The sequence below is a fragment of the Bombina bombina genome, chromosome 5 (genome assembly GCF_027579735.1).
Source record: "Bombina bombina isolate aBomBom1 chromosome 5, aBomBom1.pri, whole genome shotgun sequence".
Classification (NCBI taxonomy): Eukaryota; Metazoa; Chordata; class Amphibia; order Anura; family Bombinatoridae; genus Bombina; species Bombina bombina.
In genome coordinates, this window is record NC_069503.1 from 816,060,597 (window position 1) to 816,083,717 (window position 23,121).

Genomic DNA, 23,121 nt, shown 5'->3' on the forward strand with positions numbered 1-23,121 from the left:
CACCAGCCTGTTGATTGCACTTGAGCCAGTCATTATGAAGAGACCCAAGAAAACACAATGCAATTTAGCACTACTGATCCTACAGCATGTCATTTGTTTAACTACAATGTCCCTTTGAAGTCTACTACAGAGCAACAATGATCTACTGGGATTTAGCTGAACATATCTGGTGAGCCAGTGATGAGCGGCATATGTGTACAGCCACCAATCACCAACTAGCATCTAGTAGTGCTTTGTTGCTCCTATCTAGGGCCCTAATTGGCCACATAAATGGATACCAGAATTATGGATTAAACTAGGCTTTAAATAAATGACATGGATTAAATCAGGTTTCTTAAAGTGTACCCCTGAACTGCTATTGATTTGCAAATATTGCAAATTATGTGCACAAAGTCACAGTCGGCTAGATTACGAGTTTTTGTCGGTAATGGTGTGCGGTGCTAACGCTCAGTTTTTTCTCACCGCTCACTTAAGACAATGCTGGTATTATGAGTTTTCTGCAAGCCGGCATTAGCGTCAGAAAAGTGAGCTTCGAGCAAAATTTAGCTCCACATCTCAGCTCAATACCAGCGTTGCTTAAGTCAGCGGTAAGCTGGCTGAACGTGCTTGTGTACGATTTCCCCATAGGAAACAATAGGGCTGAGCTGGCTGAAAAAAAACCTAACACCTGCAAAAAAGCAGCGTTCAGCTCCTAACGCAGCCCCATTGTTTCCTATGGGAAAATAAATCTATGTCTACACATAACACCCTAACATGAACCCCGAGTCTAAACACCCCTAATCTTACACTTATTAACCCCTAATCTGCTGCCCCCAACATCACCGACACTTACATTATATTTATTAACCCCAATCTGCCCCCCCACGTCGCCACAACTATATTAAATTTATTAACCCCTAATCTGCCACCACCAACGTCGCCGTCACTATAATAAATTTATTAACCCCTAAACCTAAGTCTAACCCTAACCCTAACACCCCCTAACTTAAATATAATTTAAATAAAACTAAATTAAATTACTACAATTAAATAAATTAATCCTATTTAAAACTAAATACTTACCTATAAAATAAACCATAAGATAGCTACAATATAACTAATAGCTAATTTTGTTATAGTGTTTGCGATGGGGGCTCAGTTTAGGGGTTAATAGGTAGTTTATGGGTGTTAGTGTACTTTTTAGCACTTTAGTTAAGAGCTTTATGTTCCGGCGTTAGCCCATAAAACTCTTAACTACTGACTTTTAAATGCATGGACAGGAGAGGGTCTACCGCTCACTTTTTCCAGCGATCATAATACCGGCGTTAGGCAAATCCAATTAAAAAGATAGTATACGCAATTGACATAAAGGGATTTGCGGTATGCTAAAATCGCGGAAAAAAGTGAGCAGTACACCTGTACCTGCCTGACTCGTAATACCAGCGGGCATTAAAAAGCAGCGTTAGGACCCCTTAACGCTGCTTTTTAAGGCTAACGCAAGACTCGTATTCTAGGCAATTGTTATTTAATATATATATATATATATATATATATATATATATATATATATAACCTTTTTTTCAATGCCATGTTTAATTACTGGTATATGCTATAGGTTTAATGATAAATTCATAAATGTAATTATTGTAATTGTGTAATTTAAAGGGACAGTTCACCCAAAAAATGGTTCCCCTTTAAATTGTTCCCAATGGCTCATTTTACCTGCTGGAGTTTATTAAATTGTTTACAAGTAGCTCCTTTACCCCTAATTTGGCATTTGAAATAGTTGATTTAGCTTGTGTTTTCCCAACCTATACTGAAAGTTTCTATACTGGAGTATATTCTATTGAATAGCCTAAGTAGACACAGCCAGCAGAAGAGATTACACTCTCAGTGGGGGGCATGATAGCTAAGTAATAAAATTATAATTTTCCATTGTTCTCTCTAAGTATTGAGCTTTGGTTTTCTAGACAATTATAAGATAAGAAAGCAAGTCTGTGTACATAAAAGGGATAACAATGAGATCTGATATTACCTGAAGCTCAATCCATTGTAATAGGCTGTGGTTTAAAAGCACAAAACCAGCTACTTCATATACACAAATAAACCCGAAAATGCAATTTCTCATATATTTTATACTCTGCAGCTGGTATAACAAGTCATTAAAAATACATTCATATAAAAAACAATTTTACAGTGTACTGTCCCTTTAAGAGTTCCCGAGAACAAGAATATTGTAAAATTGTAGCCTTATTGAGAGTTTTTTAAAACTAAAGAGAACTCCTAACAAGCTCCTGTTCAGTACTGATACATGGATCAAGCCAGCACAGACAACCAAATGGATTTCTAATAAAATAAAATTAAATTAAATTAAAATAAAATAAAAAGGAAACTGCTGACCTCTGAAAATAATAAATATAAATTATTCAGTCATCTTTTTGTTTGCATTTTATTTATGACTGTACTTTATTCAGGTTTAAGAAATATTAATATCTTTTCTATATTATTTGCACTCTGAAATGAGCAGCAGACAATTTTAATAATGAGAGGGTTAACATATTTGCATCTTTCTGTATTATTAATACATATACTTGTTAGACTCTAAACATTTCTCTAAACATTTCATACCCTCTGTGAAAAATGTCCTCAAATAAAATCTAATGTAAGTTCTAAGTCTTTTACTTCTCTCTGTCTTTGCATAGTACACACTTAAAAAATGCTAACTGCAAAGAAATAAATAATTCTGTTGCATCAAACTGTAGTTTATCATCTGCAGATGATTAGCATTAACCTTCCACTATTATAATAAAACAAGAGAAAGAGAGATTTACCTAAGTATCCTCTATAAAAAAAATATACCATGAGTAATTTTATATAAGAAATAAATTATATTCACCTAGATTACGAGTTTTGCGATATACCGGGTATGTAAAGAACGCAATAAAATGAGCAGTCCCGCAGCCATAACGAGTTACTGAAAAACCTCCTTGCCAAAAAGCCAAGGGCAGAGTTTACGTGCTCGTGCACGCTTTCCCCCATAGACATCAATGGGGAGACAGTGTTAGAAAAAAACTAACACATGCGATCGCGGAATGGCAAATCGCTTTAATGCATACCCCATTGATGTCTATGGGGAAAAGAAAGTTAAGTTTAAACCTAACACCCTAACATAAACCCCTAATCTAAACACCCCTAATCCGCCGCCCCCGACACTAACAAAAGTTATCAACCCCTAATCCGCAGCTCCCTAATATCGCTGAAACTAATAAAAGTTATCAACCCCTAATACGAAGCTCCCCGACATCTCTGACACTAAATAAACCTATTAATCCCTAAACCGCCAGCCCCCCACATCGTAACTAATAAACGAAACCTATTAACCCCTAAACTGCCGGACCCCCACATCACAAATCAATAAATTAAACTATTAACCCCTAAACCTAACACCCCTAACTTTAAATTAAAAGTACAAAAGTATAACTATCTTAAAATAAATAAAAAGTTACATGTGAAATAAAAAAAACTAAGATTAAACTATAAATTAATCTAACATAACTATTCTAATAAAATAAAAAACTACCAATTTAAATTCCTAAAAATTACAAAAGATAAGAAACACTAAAATTATGAAAAATAAAAAACTCTAAGCTTACAAAAAATAATAAACAAAATTATTAAAATAAAAACAATTACACCTAATCTAATAGCCCTATAAAAATAAAAAAGCCCCCCAAAATAACCCCTCCAACCTACAATAAATAGTCCTTAAAAGGGCCTTTTGTATGACATTGCCCTAAATTAAACAGCTCTTTTACCTTTGTAAAAATACAAAGTTCCACCAACAGTAAAACCCCACACCCAACCAACAGCCCAAAATAAAAAACCTAAGTTTAAATAAAACCTAAAACTACCCATAACCCCTAAAGGGACATTTGTATGAGCATTGCCCTTAAAAAAGGGTATTCAGCTCTTTAACTGCCCTTAAAAGGGCATTAAGCTCTTTTACAGTGCCCAAAAAACCCTAATCTAAAAAAAAAAAAAAAACCCAAAAAAACCCTAACACTAGCCAATCTCAATCAATCATCAATCTCCATCTAGGCGGCGAGAAGTCTTCATCCAGGTGGTGAGAAGTCTTCATCCAGGCGGCAATATCTTTATCCATTGTGGGGGCGTCTTCTATCTTCATCCCAGCGGCGCGGTGCGAAGCTATCCAGGACCGGTGATGACATCCTGCAGAGCGTCCTCTTCATACGATCACAGATGTACACTGAAGTTAAATACAAGGTACCCATTTAAAAATGGCGTACCTTGCATTCTTTTTGGCTGATTTTATTCTTAAAATTCAAATCAGTCAATAGGATGAGAGCTACTGAAATCCTATTGGCTGTCCAAAACAGCCAATAGGATAAGAGCTACTGAAATCCTATTGGCTGATTTGAACAACCAATATGATTTTAGTAGCTCTCATCCTATTGGCTGTTCAAATAAGCCAATAGGATTTCAGTAGCTCTCATCCTATTGGCTGATTTGAATTTGAAGAATCAAATCAGCCAATAAGAATGCAAGGTTACCTTGCATAAAACTTCAGTGTATGGCGGTATATTAGTGTATGGTGGAGTATTAAGACCGCTGCTTCTTAACTTATGTTTCCGGTGCATTCGGGCCTTTAAAAATCGGCCCCTAAATATCTTCTTTTTTTTACATAGTGAGCTTCTAATAGATATTCTGGATCCCTTTCAAGAGATTTAGCATAAAGGTAACCCGTTTAAAGGATTGTATACCACAAAGTTGTATTGCAAACTCTTCTGGGGCTATAAACCCCATAATAATTGTACCTTAAAAGTGACTTTAAAAATAAATCAGAAAAGCAAGCAGTAGTTCTACACTCTTTGTAAAGTAACCTTGACAGCCCATTTTAACAGTTGTAAAATAACAAAGAACTTTGGGATTTATGGAATTCTACCTGCAATTTGCTTCTGTAATTTCTATGAACATTTTCGTATTCCTTATATTCCTTACTTCCAGGTCAACTTTGTTAGTTTAGTAATCCAGATGCAAAAAAAAAGAAAATTGCAACATGTACTCATTTCTTTTTATTGGATTATAGATTTGCATGACCTAAAGAAAAGAGATATCACTTGAAATATTGTCCCTTAAAGGGACATTAAACACTAAGGGCCAGATTACAAATGGTGCACAAATATTTGCGTGAGGATTTACGCAATAGTTTGCTCACAGGTTAAATTGCAATCATTTTATAAGTTGAGCACAATCGCAATCGTGTGAGCACAATCCCGATTTATGCTAGAATGATTACAGTGATCTCAGAGCTGTGGTTAACTGTTTCGTGAAAATAAAAAGTTGCACAAAACACATCAAAAATACATTACAAAGTAGAGTTACACTCATAATAACATCTATAATATAAATTATTTAAAAATAATATTGCATACAAAAGTTATAAGAGCTCAAAGATATGAGATCTAAGGTGTTAGAAAAAAAAATGCAGGCAAAGGAGTTTAACATAGAGATGCATATACTCCAATATATATATGCATTGGAGCCCTTAGCAGTTAAGTAGATGAAAACATGTAAAGCTCATATTTATGCAATATGAATGTTTAATAAAGTGTTATACTGTGTATTTACTGTACATATTTCACATTCCAATGTTCTGCAAATAGCAAATAGAATATGTTCTATGTATTTATATATATTCCTATATATATATATATATATATATATATATATATATATATATATATATATATATTTTTTTTTTTATATATATATATATATATATATATATATATATATATATATATATATACCTATATACAATCATTAATCACATATATAAAAATTACATAACTATATAGGTATAGATATATATTGTACCAAAATACATCAGATATATATATATAGAAATATGTATTTATGAATAAATAGAACATAGTCTGCTATGTGCAGATCATTGGAATGAGGAATATTCATATTTTCATGTTGAGTTAGCGCATATGAAACTATACAACTGGGTTAACGTACGAGTGGGGTGTTAGGGGTTTTTCCACTTTTTTTTCTCCATTGACTTCTATGGGGGAAGAGGTTATCTTTTGCTCGACAGTCTAATTGCGCTAGTAAGCTGTGTGCCCGAGTCAGATTAGAGTGAGCATGATAACATTTTACTTTAAACTCATAATACCAATGCAACCCCATGGGCACAAACAGCTTACTTCTAGTGCAATTAGTCTGTAGAACAAAAGATAACCTCCACTTGTAATCTAGCCCTAAATAAATGCATTAAAAAAACATTAGTCTTTTAATAACATATAGGTGTATTTTTTAAAGTTTCATTGGTTGTTTAAATAGTGAAAAAATAAGTGTAAAGTTTTAGTGTCTTTAAAACAATGGGAGCTGCCATGTTGTAACTTAGGTTACTTTCTCTGCTGTGGCCAATTAGGTACAGTTATACATAGGTCACTAGAGTTCGCAGCCAATGGCTGTGTGGAATATAAACGTGTTCTGCACTTTCATTTCTAACAGGGACTGAAATGCTCACAATTTCAGAATGGAATTACAGGAAAGGGGGACAAAATAAATAATGAAAGTATATTGTTGATTTTTTTTTAAATATACAACTTAATATTTTATATTACCATCTCAGAGTGTTTAATGACCTTTTAACATAACTTAAATCCTATGGGGAAAAAAGGTACCATTGTATTTTAAACATACTCTCTTACCTTGCTGCTAAATCTTAAGTATGAACAATAGCAAATTGTTGTAAATAATGATCTGGTTTATAAGGATGTAGCGTATAATGTAAGTGGTCAACCCTATCTATAATCCCTGTCAGCCTATATTAGCAAAATGCATGAAAGGCAGGCTGTAAATGACTAGTGATTAGAGAGGTGAAGAAGGAAATGGGAAATGTCAAAAGAAAGAATCTGCTAAATGGCATCAACTGCCTGGGTGAGGTGTTTGCCTAGCCATGTGCTACTTGTCTCTGTAAATCTATCACCAGAAAGGACACTGAACCTCAGGAGGGATGAATGTCCTGAGTCAGTGGGATATAGTGGGCTGCATTGTTGATAGCCCCAAGCAACAGCATGCTTGGTGTAAGCTGTCATTTTATGGTTTCATCTGCAATCTGCCTCCTGTCAAACTAGTTTGAGATACAGTTTGGACTGACATATGTGACCTGCAAATGGCAAAGAATTAACCACTGATCTGCCAGAGAGTGCTGCAAACCTTTGCACAGCAAAGCACTTTGATTGTCTCTTACAGACACATTTTGTATATATTTCTGTTAAATTGACAGATTGGTTTACACACACAAAAAAAATTTGATCAATGTGTAGCACATCTGCACATCCAAACAAATAAGATGCCATTTTCCCTGCTAACAGTCGGCTAATTACGAGTTTTGCGGTATTAGTGAAAAAGCAGTGTTAAGGCTCTATTTCACTAACGCTGGTATTAAGAGTCTTGCAGGTTTAGGGGCACCGCACACTTTTTTGGCCGTAACGCAACGTAATTACGGCATCTTTAAAAAAGTCATTTTTCAATGGGACTTCCTTTGCGCCGGTATTCCGAGTCTGCCTGGGAGGCCAAAAATTGAGCGGTATACCCTATACCGCCAAGATCAATACTGTAAACTGAAAGTCAGTAGTTATGAGTTTTACGCTACAAAGCTGTAACAAAACTCATAACTAAAGTGCTAAAAAGTACACTAACACCAATAAACGACCTATTAAACCCTAAACCGAGGCCCTCCCGCATCGCAAACACTAGAATTAAATTATTAACTCCTAATCTGCCGCTACGGACATCGCCGTCACTATAATAAACATATTAACCCCTAAACCGCCGAACTCCCGCATCACAAACACTAGTTAAATATTATTAACCCCTAATCTGCAGCCCCTAACATCGCTGCCACCTACCTACCTACATTTATTAACCCCTTATCTGCCGCCCCAACATCGCCGCCACTATACTAAAGTTATTAACCCCTAAACCTAACCCTAAGTCTAACCCTAACACCCACTAACTTTAATATAATTAAAATAAATCTAATTAAAAATTCCTATCATTAACTAAATTATTCCTATTTAAAACTAAATACTTACCTGTAAAATAAAACCTAAGCTAGCTACAATATAACTAATAGTTACATTGTATCTAGCTTAGGTTTTATTTTTATTTTACAGGCAAGTTTGTATTTATTTTAACTAGGTAGAATAGTTAGTAAATAGTTATTAACTATTTACTAACTACCTAGCTAAAATAAATACAAAGTTACCTGTAAAATAACACCTAACCTAACCCTACAATTAAATAAATTACATAAATGAAATACAATTAACTAAATTACAAAAAACAAACACTAAATTACACAAAATAAAAAAAATAAATGATCAGATATTTAAACTAATTACACCTAATCTAATAGCCCTATCAAAATAAAAAAAGCCCCCCAAAAATAAAAAAAAACCCTAGCCTAAACTAAACTACCAATAGTCCTTAAAAGGGCCTTTTGCGGGGCATTGCCCCAAAGAAATCAGCTCTTTTACCTGTAAAAAAAATACAAACAACCCCCCAACAGTAAAACCCACCACCCACACAACCAACCCCCCAAATAAAATCCTAACTAAAAAAAAACTAAACTCCCCATTGCCCCGAAAAGGGCATTTGTATGGGCATTGCCCTTTAAAGGGCATTTAGCTCTTTTTTAAGTGCCCAAACCCTAATCTAAAAATAATACCCACCCAATAAACCCTTAAAAAAACATAACACTAACCCCCGAAGGTTCACTTACAGTTTTGAAGACCGGACATCCATCCTCAATGAAGCCAGGAGAAGTCTTTATCCAAGCGGCAAGAAGTCCTCAACAAAGCCGGGAGAAGTCTTCATCCAAGCCGGCAGAAGTGGTCCTCCAGATGGGCTGAAGTCTTCATCCAGACGGCATCTTCTATCTTCATCCATCCGGGGCGGAGCAGCTCCATCTTCAAGACATCCCGCGTGGAGCATCCTCTTCTTACGACTACTCTTCTAGAATGAAGGTTCCTTTAAGTGACATCATCCAATCCGAATTAATGGTGAAAAAATCCTATTAGCTGATGCAATCAGCCAATAGGATTGAGCTTGCATTCTATTGGCTGTTCCAATCAGCCAATAGAATGTGAGCTCAATCCTATTGGCTGATTGGATCAGGATTTTTTCACCTTTAATCCCGATTGGCTGATAGAATTCTATCAGCCAATCAGAATTCAAGGGGCGCCATCTTGGATGACATCCCTTAAAGGAACCTTCATTCTGGAAGAGTTGTTGTAAGAAGAAGATGCTCCGCGCCGGATGTCTTAAAGATGGGAGTCGCTCTGCGCTGGATGGATGAAGATAGAAGATGCCGTCTGGATGAAGACTTCTGCCCATCTGGAGGACCACTTCTGCCGGCTTGGAAGAAGACTTCTCCCGGCTTCGTTGAGGATTTCTTGCCGCTTGGATGAAGATTTCTCCCGGCTTTGTTGAGGATGGATGTCCGGTCTTCGAAACTGTAAGTGGATCTTTGGGGGTTAGTGTTAGTTTTTTTTAAGGGTTTATTGGGTGGGTTTTATTTTTAGATTAGGGTTTGGGCACTTGAAAAAAGGGCAATGCCCATACAAATGCCCTTTTCAGGACAATGGGGAGCTTAGGTTTTTTTAGTTAGGATTTTATTTGGGGGGTTGGTTGTGTGGGTGGTGGGTTTTACTGTTGGGGGGTTGTTTGTAATTTTTTTTACAGGTAAAAGAGCTGATTTCTTTGGGGCAATGCCCTGCAAAATGCCATTTTAAGGGCTATTGGTAGTTTAGTTTAGGCTTGGTTTTTTTTTGTTATTTTTTTATTTATTTTTTATTTTGATAGGGCTATTAGATTAGGTGTAATTAGTTTAAATATCTGATAATTTCTTTTTTTATTTTGTGTAATTTAGTGTTTGTTTTTGTAATTTAGTTCATTGTATTTAATTTATGTAATTTATTTAATTGTAGTGTAATGTTAGGTGTTAGTGTAAGACAGGTTAATTTTTATTTTACAGGTAAATGTGTATTTATTTTAACTAGGTAGTTAGTAAATATTTAATAACTATTTAGTAACTATTCTACCTAGTTAAAATAAATTCAAACTTGCCTGTGAAATAAAAATAAACCCTAAAATAGGTACAATGTAACTATTAGTTATATTGTAGCTAGCTTAGGGTTTATTTTACAGGTAAGTATTTAGCTTTAAATAGCAATTATTTAGTTATAAATAGTAGGTTTTATTTAGATTTATTTTAATTATATTTAAGTTAGGGGGTGTTAGGGTTAGACTTAGGTTTAGGGGTTAATAAATTTAGTATAGTGGAGCTGACGTTGGGGACGGCAGATTAGGGGTTAATAAATGTAGGTAGGTGGCGGCGTTGTTAGGGGCAGCAGATTAGGGGTTAATAATATTTAACTAGTGTTTGTAATGTGGGAGTGTGGCGGTTTAGGGGTTAATATGTTTATTATAGTGGTGGCGATGTCTGGAGCGGCAGATTAGGGGTTAATAAGTATAATGTAGGTGTCAGTGATGTCAGGGGCGGCATATTAGGGGTTAATAAGTGTAAAATTAGGGGTGTTTAGACTCAGGGTTCATGTTAGGGTGTTAGGTGTAAACATAAATTTAGTTTCCCCATAGGAATAAATGGGGCTGCGTTACGGAGCTTTACGCTGCTTTTTTGCAGGTGTTAGACTTTTTTTCAGCCGGCTCTCCCCATTGATGTCTATGGGGAAATCGTGCACAAGCACGTAAAACCAGCTCACCGCAGCTTTCAGCAGCGCTGGTATTGGAGTGCGGTATGGAGCACAATTTTGCTTTACACTCACTTCTTGCCTGATAACGCCAGGTTTTTGTAAACATGTAATACCAGCGCTGTAGGGAAGTTAGCGGTGCAAAAACTTATTAGTTATTACCAAGCAGCTCTTACTGCAAAACTCGTAAATTAGCTGAGTGTTTCCACCACTGAAAGGGATTCTGGTTAAGAATATGCAAACAAGTTTCACAGTGCAAGTAGAAATTGTGATAATGTTAAAACCTACATAAAACAATGACAGATTATGTCTATCTTGTAAAATAAGGGACAGTAGGGAGCTCAGCAACAGATTCAAAATAACAATAACAAAAACTTTAAATGCATTATGTGTCCAGCATGGACACATTTGAGTTGTAAACCTAACTAAAAGTATAAACAACAAACTCATACTTCAAGGTGAAGATTTTTGTTGTTACAACCAATTGAGTTTTAAATTACAGAAAAAGCAGGCAAACTGAATCATAGTCATCAAGTGCATTGCAAGTTTTTTTTTAATTATGTATAATTACACATTTTGTAAATGTAGCACGCAAGCGATAAGGGGTATTTGTCTGCTTTTTAAGTGAAAAGAAAATAGCGCACATATTATGAGTTAAAAGTAAACACATTAGTTTGAGTGCAATCAAATTTAGTGCGCAAGACAAAAAAGTGTCACAAAATGCATCAAAAATATATTTAACAGAACAGTTACACTCATATTAACACTGTCTGATAAAAAATATTTTAAAAAATTGCATTTAAAAGTTATAAGGGCTGAAAGATAGGTCTCTGCTGTTAGAAAAAAGGACTTTAACATAGAGATATATATACATGTCTAAATATGTGTATGTATGTGTGTGTGTATATATATATATATATATATATATATATGTGTGTGTGTGTACATATGGATTTATATGTGTTTATATGTTTTTACAGACATATATACACATATAAACACATAAATACATACCCTGTATGTAGACATAAGTATAAGTGCATTGAATCCCTTTGCAGTCAAATACCTGAAAAAATAAAAAATCGTATTTATTATTTATGCAATATTCATATTTAATAAAGTGTTATAGTGTGTATTTACTGTAAATATTTCAAATGCCAATGTTCTTCACATAGGGCAATATGTTCTAAGTATTTTTAATTAAATATTCCTATATATATATATATGTATATCTATACTTATATATAAATATAAATATATATATATATATATACACACATATACATGTATATATATAGAAAGATAGATAGATAGATATATAGATAGATATTTTACCAAAAAATCATATATACAGTAATGTCCAAAAATATTGGCACCCCTGCATTTCTGCCAGAAAATTGTTGCAATTACAAATGTTTAGGCATTCTTATGTTTATTTTGTTTGTATTGGTATAACACAAAAAAAGTGGAGAAAAAAAAAGCCACATCTGACACATTACACGCAAAATTCTGTCAGTATATGGCTGGGTTATAGCACAATATATTTAATAATTATTCTTTAAAATAAACCCCCAATAAAAAAATGCATATACCAAGACAATAAAATGAATGTAAATTCCTAAAAAAAATGTATTAGTTAAAATTTATAGACACATTGAAATATATTTGTAGAAAACCAGATATGAATCAAAACTATACACGTTAACTATTATAATATGCTATGCAAAGATCAAAAAATGTACCTTTAAAACTAGCCTTTTTCACAATTGAGTTTCATTAAAATATCACAATAAGATAGCAAGATGTAAGCCACTAACATTCAGTATTATACTTTAACAGTAATTAATTAAACAATAAAACAATATACACCAGGATTTATATATATTCTTAATGTAAACAGTCAGTTTAAATGCCAATTTATCTATGTTGAAATAAGTTCTTATTTACCTACAGTTAAGACAAAATCTAAAATATATTTATATATTTGCAAAGATAAATTACTTAGCATACAAAAGACAAGCTTAACACTGTACAGGACTATGAAACACAAGGTTAAAATACAATTTGTTCTTTTAGACCTGCTATTTGATTATAATTACTAAATACCTTTCATTTGAATATTACTTATATTTATCAACCTCTTATACTTTACCAAATCGATATTCAGCTTCCACTTCAATTCACCTCAGAATACAAAAGGAGTATTTTTGAAATGTGAGAAGTAAAAGTAGCTATTTTGCTTATAATAACTGTGTCCCCTCACAGCCGTTATCCGTCCAAGGTTTTAGCAAAAAGATTTTCTTTTTTTTCTCTATGCTTGGGGTTAAATCATTTTATATAACCCCACACCTTTTTGTTCTGTACAATCATTGGTGAATTGGTTTGGGAGGCCCTTCAGATCTGAGCATGGATTGGCCCTGGGAAATTTCATTTTTAACAGCCAAAGGCCTTTTGGCTCTAATACTGGATTTTGGCCATTGGGGTAGCAGACAGAGACAAACAGTTTAATTTTAATTGTTTCTATACAGTAAAAACATTTCTTTAACCCCTTAATGACCAGAGCACTTTTCCATTTTCTGTCCGTTTGGGACCAAGGCTATTTTTACATTTCTGCTGTGTTTGTGTTTAGCTGTAATTTTCCTCTTACTCATTTACTGTACCCACACATATTATATACCGTTTTTCTCGCCATTAAATGGAATTTCTAAAGATACCATTATTTTCATCATATCTTATAATTTACTATAAAAAAAATTATAAAATATGAGGAAAAAATTGAAAAAAACACACTTTTTCTAACTATGACCCCCAAAATCTGTTACACATCTACAACCACCAAAAAACACCCGTGCTAAATAGTTTCTAAATTTTGTCCTGAGTTTAGAAATACCCAATGTTTACATGTTCTTTGCTTTTTTTGTAAGTTATAGGGCAATAAGTACAAGTAGCACTTTGCTATTTCCAAACCATTATTTTTCAAAATTAGCGCTAGTTACATTAGAACGCTAATATCTTTCAGGAATCTCTGAATATCCATTGACATGTATATATTTTTTTTTAGTAGACATCCCAAAGTATTCATCTAGGCCCATTTTGGTATATTTCATGCCACCATTTCACCGCCAAATGCGATTAAATACAAAAAATCGTTCACTTTTTTACTAATTTTTTCAAAAACTTTTGGTTTCTCACTGAAATTATTTACAAACAGCTTGTGCAATTATGGCTTAAATGGTTGTAAATTCTTCTCTGGGATCCCCTTTGTTCAGAAATAGCAGACATATATGGCTTTGGCGTTGCTTTTTAGTAATTAGAAGGCTGCTAAATGCCACTGTGCACTACACGTGTATTATGCCCAGCAGTGAAGGGGTTAATTATGGAGCACGTAGGGAGCTTTTAGGGATAATTTTAGCTTTAGTGTAGTGTAGTAGACAACCCCAAGTATTGATCTAGGCCAATTTTGATATATTTAATGCCACCATTTCACCGCTAAATGCGATCAAATTAAAAAAAACTTTAAATTTTTCACAATTTTAGGTTTCTCACTGAAATCATTTACAAACAGCTTGTGCAATTATGGCACAAATGGTTGTAAATGCTTCTCTGGGATCTCCTTTGTTCAGAAATAGCAGACATATATGGCTTTGGCATGCTTTTTGGTAATTAGAAGGCCGCTAAATGCCGCTGCGCATCACACGAGTATTATGGCTAGCAGTGAAGGGGTTAATTAGGTAGCTTGTAGGGAGCTTGCAGGGTTAATTTTAGCTTTAGTGTAGAGATCAGCCTCCCACCTGACACATCACACCCCCTGATCCCTCCCAAACAGCTCTCTTCCATCCCCAACCCCACAATTGTCCCCGCCATCTTAAGTACTGGCAGAAAGTCTGCCAGTACTAAAAAAAAAGCTATCTTTTTTTTTTTATTTTTTTTTAGCATATTTACATATGCTGCTATGTAGGATCCCCCCCTTAGCCCCCAACCTCCCTGATCCCCCCCCCGCTTCCAGGGCTTTCAAAGACCAACGACGTACGGGGTACGTCCTTGGTCATTAACTGCATTTTTTTGCAGGACGTACCCCATACGTCGTTGGTCATTAAGGGGTTAAAAATGTTCATTTAAAATGCCATAATTTCTTTATATTAATAAGTTACATGTTCAAATACACATGGATCACACAGTATCATTTTTCCTGATCATTTTAAAACCACATGTGAATGTATTTCACTTATAATGTATAAAATGCGTTTAAACCATATTTTCTATAAAACAATTAAAGGATTATAATATCTTCATCCAGGATTCAATTTCCTTCTTCAGCCATCCGCTCAACATCACATACATGCTTTGAGATCAGCAAATATATGTGGTTTTCACACAATTATATCTACAATGGATTATTATCCCATGCAGATTAATATTTCATATCTGTATGTTTCTTTTTAAGTGTATAAAACACATAGGATATTATTTAAAATACCAATTATCTGTGTACTTACTAGGTGCCTGAAATGAAAGAAATAATGTTGTTAAAAATGTTCATTTGAGTATTTCCTTATATTCATATAAGATACAGCGGATTAAACATTGTTATATGGTATTTAAATAATGCAGGCTGTATTTTAACAATGGTTTTGAGAGTTAAATGCAAGACATGTGCTTTTGCTTAGCGAATCTTCCCCCAGACGTATGTCTGAACTTCGTATATTCAAACCTCAGCAGTTATAATTAGTATTTGCATCTCATTAGGCTTTAAACGAAAAGTTCCAGATACTATGTCTCTATCATTCCAGGGATTCCTGTAATCCAGGCAATAAAACAGATGTTTCCCCTCTGAAACAACTTAAAGGTTATCTTAATTAGGATAAGTGTATCTTATGTCTGATCTAAAACCTGGAATATACAGCTATATCGATTGACCATCTCTTATTGAAGTGTTTGCCTTTCTTTGAAGTGACTGAAATTAATTAGACCAATTGTCTTTTCTAAGATTACTTTGAAAATAATTTCTTTTCATGATTGGGATACAGGCATGTGCAATATCCTGTGTATTCAAAAGAAGTGGGTGCTAAATTACACACAGTGACATTTGGAGTTTTACAAATAAAATGAATTATTTGGTGTATACAACCATCTATATCTATATATATATATATATTAAATAATAATAATATATATATATTATTTAATAACATTCACAGATCTTCTGACAACTCCAAAAAATGGACTGGATAAAATTATTGGCACCTTCTCAAAATTGTAAGAAATAATTGCAATTCAAGTTTGTAATGCTCCTGTAATTTGTAAATAAACTCACCTGTATCAATTAACAGGTGCTGACAATATAGAAATCACACCGGCAACTAGTTAAAATGGTGAAAAATTGACTCAACTTTTCTGTTGTGTGTCTTTGTGTGCCTTATCTGACAGAAATGCAGGGGTGCCAATATTTTTGGCCATGACTGTGTATATATATATATATTTATTTATTTACGAATAAGCAGAACATATTCTTAATAATTCATGTCGGCGAGAGTATAGGTAGTAGTTTTTTTTTGCAGTTTGAGTGCTTTATTGAATTCTATCGGAGAATACGTTAATGTGGTCACAATATACTTTTTGTGTGTCAGGTTTTTTGTTTGCGTACTAACATTTTACTTTTAAAGGGATACTGAACCCAAATATTTTCTTTTGTGATTCGGATAGAGCATGCAATTTTAAGCAACTTTCTAATTTACTCCTATTATCAAATTTTCTTCATTCTCCTGGTATCTTTATTTAAAAAGCAAGAATGTAAGTTTAGATGCCAGACCATTTTTGGTGAACAACCCACCAATAAACAAGTGCTGTCTGGCTCCTTAGCTTAGATGCCTTCTTTTTCGAATAAAGATAGCAAGAGAACGAAGAAAATGTAATAATAGGAGTAAATTAGAAAGTTGCTTAAAATTGCATGCTCTATCTGAATCATGAAAGAAACAAATTTGGGTTCAGTGTCCCTTTAACTCATAATACAAGTGCAACCCCAGGCATGCAAAAGGCCTCCATCTAGCGAAGCTAACACGTAAGCGAGAGCGTAAAATAGCACTCCACTCATAATCTATGCCTTTATGAGGTATTCAATTTCGAGTTTAAAGGGACACTGTACTGTATTGGTGGGAATGTGCCGATTGGCTCACCAGCAGTTCCCTGTAGATGCTATGCAGAACTTTTTCAGTATTTAACCCATTTGTGTTTCATGGTGAATAGTGAAATTTATAATGAATTAAATAATAATTAATTGTCAAGTCATTCTTAAACCACCATGTACCTTTAACATTACTTTAAGCCACTCCTGCACTGTTGACCACTTACCCTCCTCTGACATAAACAGTTAAAAAATATTAAAATGGCCTATAATAGGCTAGACTGGATATAGTAAGTGCATCTCTTTATGACTGAAGATTACCTTTGAGGACCTGGATTATATTGCATGTCTAGCAATGGTGCCATTTGGATCCAAATTAATAAAACAATTTAAAAAAAAAAGTAATTTGACACTGCTGGTTTTTCAGCTCCAATGAAGATTAAAATAAAACACCCAAAACAGATTTTAAACTGCCCTTGACAAGTTCTGTATCATAAAAGGGAGTCTGAGACAGATCCTGTTTTAAAATCCATCAGAGACAGAAGTAAACATTTATACAAAAGCCAAATAAACAACAGTACCACACACATCTTCCCACTAGAACTATTTTTTTTTTCAATCCAATGAAACTACAAACAACTAGGAATATTTTTTTTTATTTGTCATCTATAATAACATTTCTTATTACTGCCATTAGAGATTTTAATTAACACAGAAAAATGAAAAAGAAGAAAAGAAAGTCCTGAACAATTCAGCCATTCAGTGGCTTTATTGCCAGTGTAAACTCTGTTGAACTAAAACAAATCAATTGAGGGGGCGTCCAAGTGGTAATATTGAAATAAATATTTAAACAGATAAAACAAATCTTATTTCAATGAGGAATACAAACAATAAATCTGTCACCAAACAGTTATGCAATAATAGACCCAAAATAATCTGTGCTCTGCACTATTCAAAGGGCCTTGATGGATATCAAGGTATAGGTGGCTGCTCTCCTCTTCACAGACGAATCCGAACCAAACTATGAAGTGAAACACTAAACAGAGGGACGCCTCATGTGCAGATCAACCAAAAGTGAGCATGAAATGATGCAACCAAAATCCAAAAATGGGTACTCACATTTGGCAATAGCACACCAATGTGCTGGTAGTGATGTACTGATATCTCAGGGTGTATCAGCTCACCTTCTCTCCAGGTGCTGCTCAGTCAGTTGAATCACAAGAAAGATCCAAGAATATGAAGCTCAACTCCGTGTAGCACCTTTGCTTTTCCCATTTGAATGCTACACGGAGTTGAGGCCAAAAAACAAATTCTGAACTTTTCTTCAAATTGCTGCAAATAGCTGGTTTAGTTTTTAGTTTTTTTTTTTTTTTGGGGGGGGGGGCGGGTGTATGTTAAAGAATTTCCTCTCTAGGGAGTGTGGGGACAGGTAATATTCTAAAACACAAAAAGTGATTCATTTTCATTTAATTTTTTTTATATTTTTTTGCAAAAACACAATACACATGTTAGAAAAAATAGGGTCTAGATTACAACTGGAGCACTATTTATCGCTCCCGCTCAAGTAGGTATAGCTATTTACAGTTATATATAGGAATATCTATTAATAAATACTTAGAACATATTGGAACATTGGAATGTGAAATATTTACAGTAAATACATAGTTAAGCACTTTATTTAATATGAATATTTTTAAATATAAATTTACATGTTTCATCGACTTGACTGTAAAGGGCTTCAATATACACACAGACACATCTTTAGGCATGTATATGTATTTATCTCTGTGTTAAAGCCGTTTGCGGTCCTTTTTTTCTTTCTAACACCTAAAACCTCATATCTTTGAGCCCTTATAACCCTTTTATGCAATTTTTTCTTATAATCTTTTTATTAGATAATGTTATTATGAGTGTAACTGTACTTTTAAATGTATTCTTGATGTGTTTTGTGTTTTCAAGGTCATGCTATCCCGATGCGCACTAAATTTAATTGCACTCAAGTGATCGCGTTTACTTTTAACTTGTAAAATGCACACTATTTCCAACATGCGCTATCAGCTGTGATAGACCCGGTATCACTTGCACGCAACTGTTAGCGTGCAACTCGTGATCTGGCCCTAGGTGTTTTACACAAAAGAGCCCAAACTCAATAACTTTTTTTTTTACAATTTAAAAATCTTAAAGAATACATCTGATACCTAAATTTTCCATAAATGAAGTAGGAACGAGGTTTGCATCATCTCTACACTGTTGATGCTCCCAATAATAAGCAGAGAGGAGGGAGCAAGCATGAGTCTGGTTGCAATGGTTACTGATATTAACTGAAGTTCTGTCAACCTTTAAACAAAATAAAATATATAGATTGTTGCCTTTGCTAGAAATTTGTCCCTAAATGTAGAATCTGATGCTTACTCTAAATTAACAGTATAATAGGCAGAGTTAGAATAGATAACACTTTCTGTGATAAATGAAACTGAAACTTCTCTTTAATGAAGAACTTTTCTATTAATTAAATTGCATTTTCTTTTCCAGAGCGAGCATCTGCCCCTCTCCTTTGATAAAATAACTGCTAGTGATGTCCTCAATAATTACTCATACACTCAACCTGTGGAGGTGGATAAAGATCTCTAAGGGCAGTTCAGGGTTATGCCAAGCATCTCACCATGCCAATTAGCACTCAGTTTCCAAGAGATGTAGGCCAAAGATGCATTAATCATAAACAATAGACTGAACTACATCATCAAGCAAAATAGCCCTCAACTAACTTCCTGGCGTCTAAACATACAACTGAAGGAAATGATGACAGATCGTGAAAAACAGAGGAAAAACGCATTTCTGTGGGTGATTAAGTTAAAGAAACCAATGATCACAGTGTATTTGTTGCAAGAAGAGAATGAATGCATTTCAAAGCAATTGTGCTCTTTTACTTCCTCCTCTCTCTACAAACTTGAAGAGCTGGATGTCTGTTTTATTGTAATTACACCAGTCAAATATATTTCCTACAAATAAAATACAAATCTACCCTCATTCCTGGTTCTTAATGTGTTCATTTTCAGATAAAGGGAAAGGGTTTTTTTTCACATCAGATGCTCATTAAAGGGACATTATACACTCATTTTTTCTTTGCATAAATGTTTTGTAGATGATCTATTTATATAGCCCATAAAGTTTTTTTTTTTAAATAAATGTATAGTTTTGCTTATTTTTAAATAACATTGCTCTGATTTTCAGACTCCTAACCAAGCCCCAAAGTTTTATGTGACTACCGTCAGCTACCTTCTCCAGCTTGCTCCTGTTTGTGTAAAGGGTCTTTTCATATGCAAAAGAAGGGGGAGGGGGGGAGTGTCTTATTTGTCACTTGCAGTGGGCTTTCCAGCTACCTTTTCAACAGAGCCAAACTGACAGCTTCTAAGTACGTTTTTAAACAGTTTTATACTGGATTTTTATATCAGTATCTGTGCATCTTATTCTTTATAGTAGTGTCTATTACATGCAGTTATATGAAAATGAGTGTATACTGTCCCTTTAACATTGTTTTTTACACACAAATTACTTTTTATAAAACCTATAGTTTGTGATTGTTTTAACTGTAACAGAATCAATAAAAAAAGAGCAATTTGTCGTTTTCTCATCATTGATAAATTAATAGTTAGTAAAAGTTTTTTTTATTATTAAATTAACTATCACCATATTGTTCAGCATACAAGATACAAGTTTTTGGTTAGTAAAAAAGTGCTACAAAACTATGTACATTATGCATGCTGAATACACAGTATTAGGTTGGCAGTTTAGAGGGTATTGTGATACTGGAGTATGGTAAGTATTTTTGACTGGTGTCACACAAGAAGACACTGCTATCTTCATGTTAGAGGAACATTAAACACTTTGAGATGGTTATATAAGATGATAAATTGTATATATATAGGGCCAGATCACGAGTTGCACGCTAACAGTTGCGTACAAGTGATACCGGGTCTATATATATATTCTGCAATATACTTTCATGATTGATTTGAGCCCTTTTCCTGTAATTCCTTTCTGAAATTGTGAGATTTTCAGTTCCTGTTAAAAATGGGAGTGCAGAACTCTGTTATATTTCACACTGCCCACTCTAGTGACCTATTAATAACTGTCCCTAATTGGCCACAGCAGAGAAGGTAATCTAAGTTACAATATGGCAGCAATGTAAAAAATAAGGTTTTAAAGAAACCGTGATTCAAGTGGGTAGGAGAGGTACTAAAATGTTTGTTTCCATTGTTCTCTTTGAGTATACAGTGAGAGATACGATAGGAAGGATTGTGTGTGTATATAGAGAGATAAGATACTTACTACCACTTCAAGCTCAGCCCATTTTATTGGGTTGAAGGTTTAATTAACATAATAAACTATTTAATGCACAAAATAAACTTAAAGGAACAATTTCCAATATGTGTTCTACTCCACTGTTAGTACAAGTAGTTGGAAACACATTAAGGTGAAAACTATTTTACAGCGCACTTTCCCTTTAACTGTGTTAATGAGAATATAGTAGTGCTTCTGTGATCACCATTAGTAACAAACAGCAGGCATTTAAAGGGACATAAAATATCTTTCAATCTTATAATTGCAAAATCTTAAATATAATACATTTACATTCATACACATATATATATATATATTTTCGAATGCATTAATGCCTTATTTGCTTTAATTGTTTTTAAATACCCAAACTCCAGCCACCACTTGCCTTATTTAGAGAAGCCAATTAGGGCTTGTTACTGCAGTAGACAATTCTAGCTACAGTCATTATTTTAGCAAAATCTTGCATTATTTTGTAGTTCTTTATCTGAAGACCCCTGCTAAGGCAGGTTTAGATATTTTATGTCTACAGTACGCCCTTTCAATTGTCAGAACTGGTAAATAATTTTGAAACAGGAAACTGGGAGAAAATAAATAATGCAAGTCTATTTACATATTTAAACATTTTCGAAAACAATATGTCCCTTTAATACAATAGGGACTGGGCAATAAACAGGCGGTGTTCTCTGGGCATATTGTAGGAACACTTTAAAAAAAATACTGATGCCATATTAAATACATACATTATAATGGAAATGATGCATCACAGTTACTGCATCACATTGCTGAAACCTTAATGCTTTTATAATGAAAGAGGGGGGAAAATAACGTAAAATGATCCATTGTCATCACATCAACTAATTAACATATCATGTTCCAAGACCCTTAACTAACTAAAGAACATGAATTGATAGCATTCTGTTTCTGCACGAGAAATGTCATTTCCATCTGTCTAGTGACTGAAGAAGCTGAAAAGCCTTTAACCAATGCAATCAGAGCTCAAAGACATTCAGGATTAGAGAATGAAATTACAACCACAAATAAGGAATTAGAGTGCAAAGCCAGCACAATTTCTAAGATTGAAATCTTCCACCTGTAAAATGAGCTGGGTAGGAATCTGATCAGATGATATTACCCTCAAAGGGATAGAAATGTAATCAGTTCATCAGTGTAAGTCACAATCTGGATGTTTACATTGTTGTGTATATATCGGCACAATTTCCTTCTGATAGCCAAGAACATATCACATAATAAGCCCCTGCATGCCGTATATCTTATTATAAATAGCATCATCTTCAGTACAGGTCAGTAACCCCTAGTACAGCATTCGCTTCTGCATAGTTTAATAATCTCAGGTTTATTTTTTGCTTTTCAGGGGTTTGAGAGCAGCAAATTAACCTCTTGCTACGGAGGGTTGCAATATATTGCCACATATATGCTATAGAAATATAAGGGATTAAAGAGAAATATGAGATAGCAGGTGAAAACAAAATTTGTTTTATTGAAAGACAGGTTTTTTTTTTCAACAACAGAATTCAATATTAAAATGATAGATTTAACACTGTGAACCCAGAATACATGCATGCCTACTGCATCTCTAGACCTTCTGCACTTAAAAGGACAAACTAGTGTAATAATGAAATACTCTAATTTGTTTGATGATTTTATTATTTAATAAAAGTGTATATGTTACTCGGTCTTACACCTGCAATGGAACCAACCACACAGTTAAAGTCATGCACTGGACAATATCCTATGCTGTGACTGCTAGATACCTACATATGCTGTCCCTAATAACCTTCAAGCTCAAAATTGATATTTCCAGAAAACACAAAATCGTTATCTACATCGTCAATCCCTTTATTACGTAAT

General features: G+C 34.0%; 1 protein-coding gene across 6 annotated transcripts in view; it reads right to left on the minus strand.

The window, feature by feature from the left end:
* Positions 1-23,121, minus strand: part of PTPRM (protein tyrosine phosphatase receptor type M) — a 1,348,209-nt gene that overhangs the window by 1,181,764 nt on the left and 143,324 nt on the right. The window contains exon 2 of one of the 6 annotated variants that reach the window (XM_053714934.1): positions 11,805-11,856. The exons of the other annotated variants lie outside the window; for them this stretch is intronic. The gene's annotated coding sequence lies outside the window, so the exon portion shown is untranslated. The remainder of the gene's footprint in view (positions 1-11,804; positions 11,857-23,121) is intronic. 6 annotated transcript variants of the gene reach the window in all.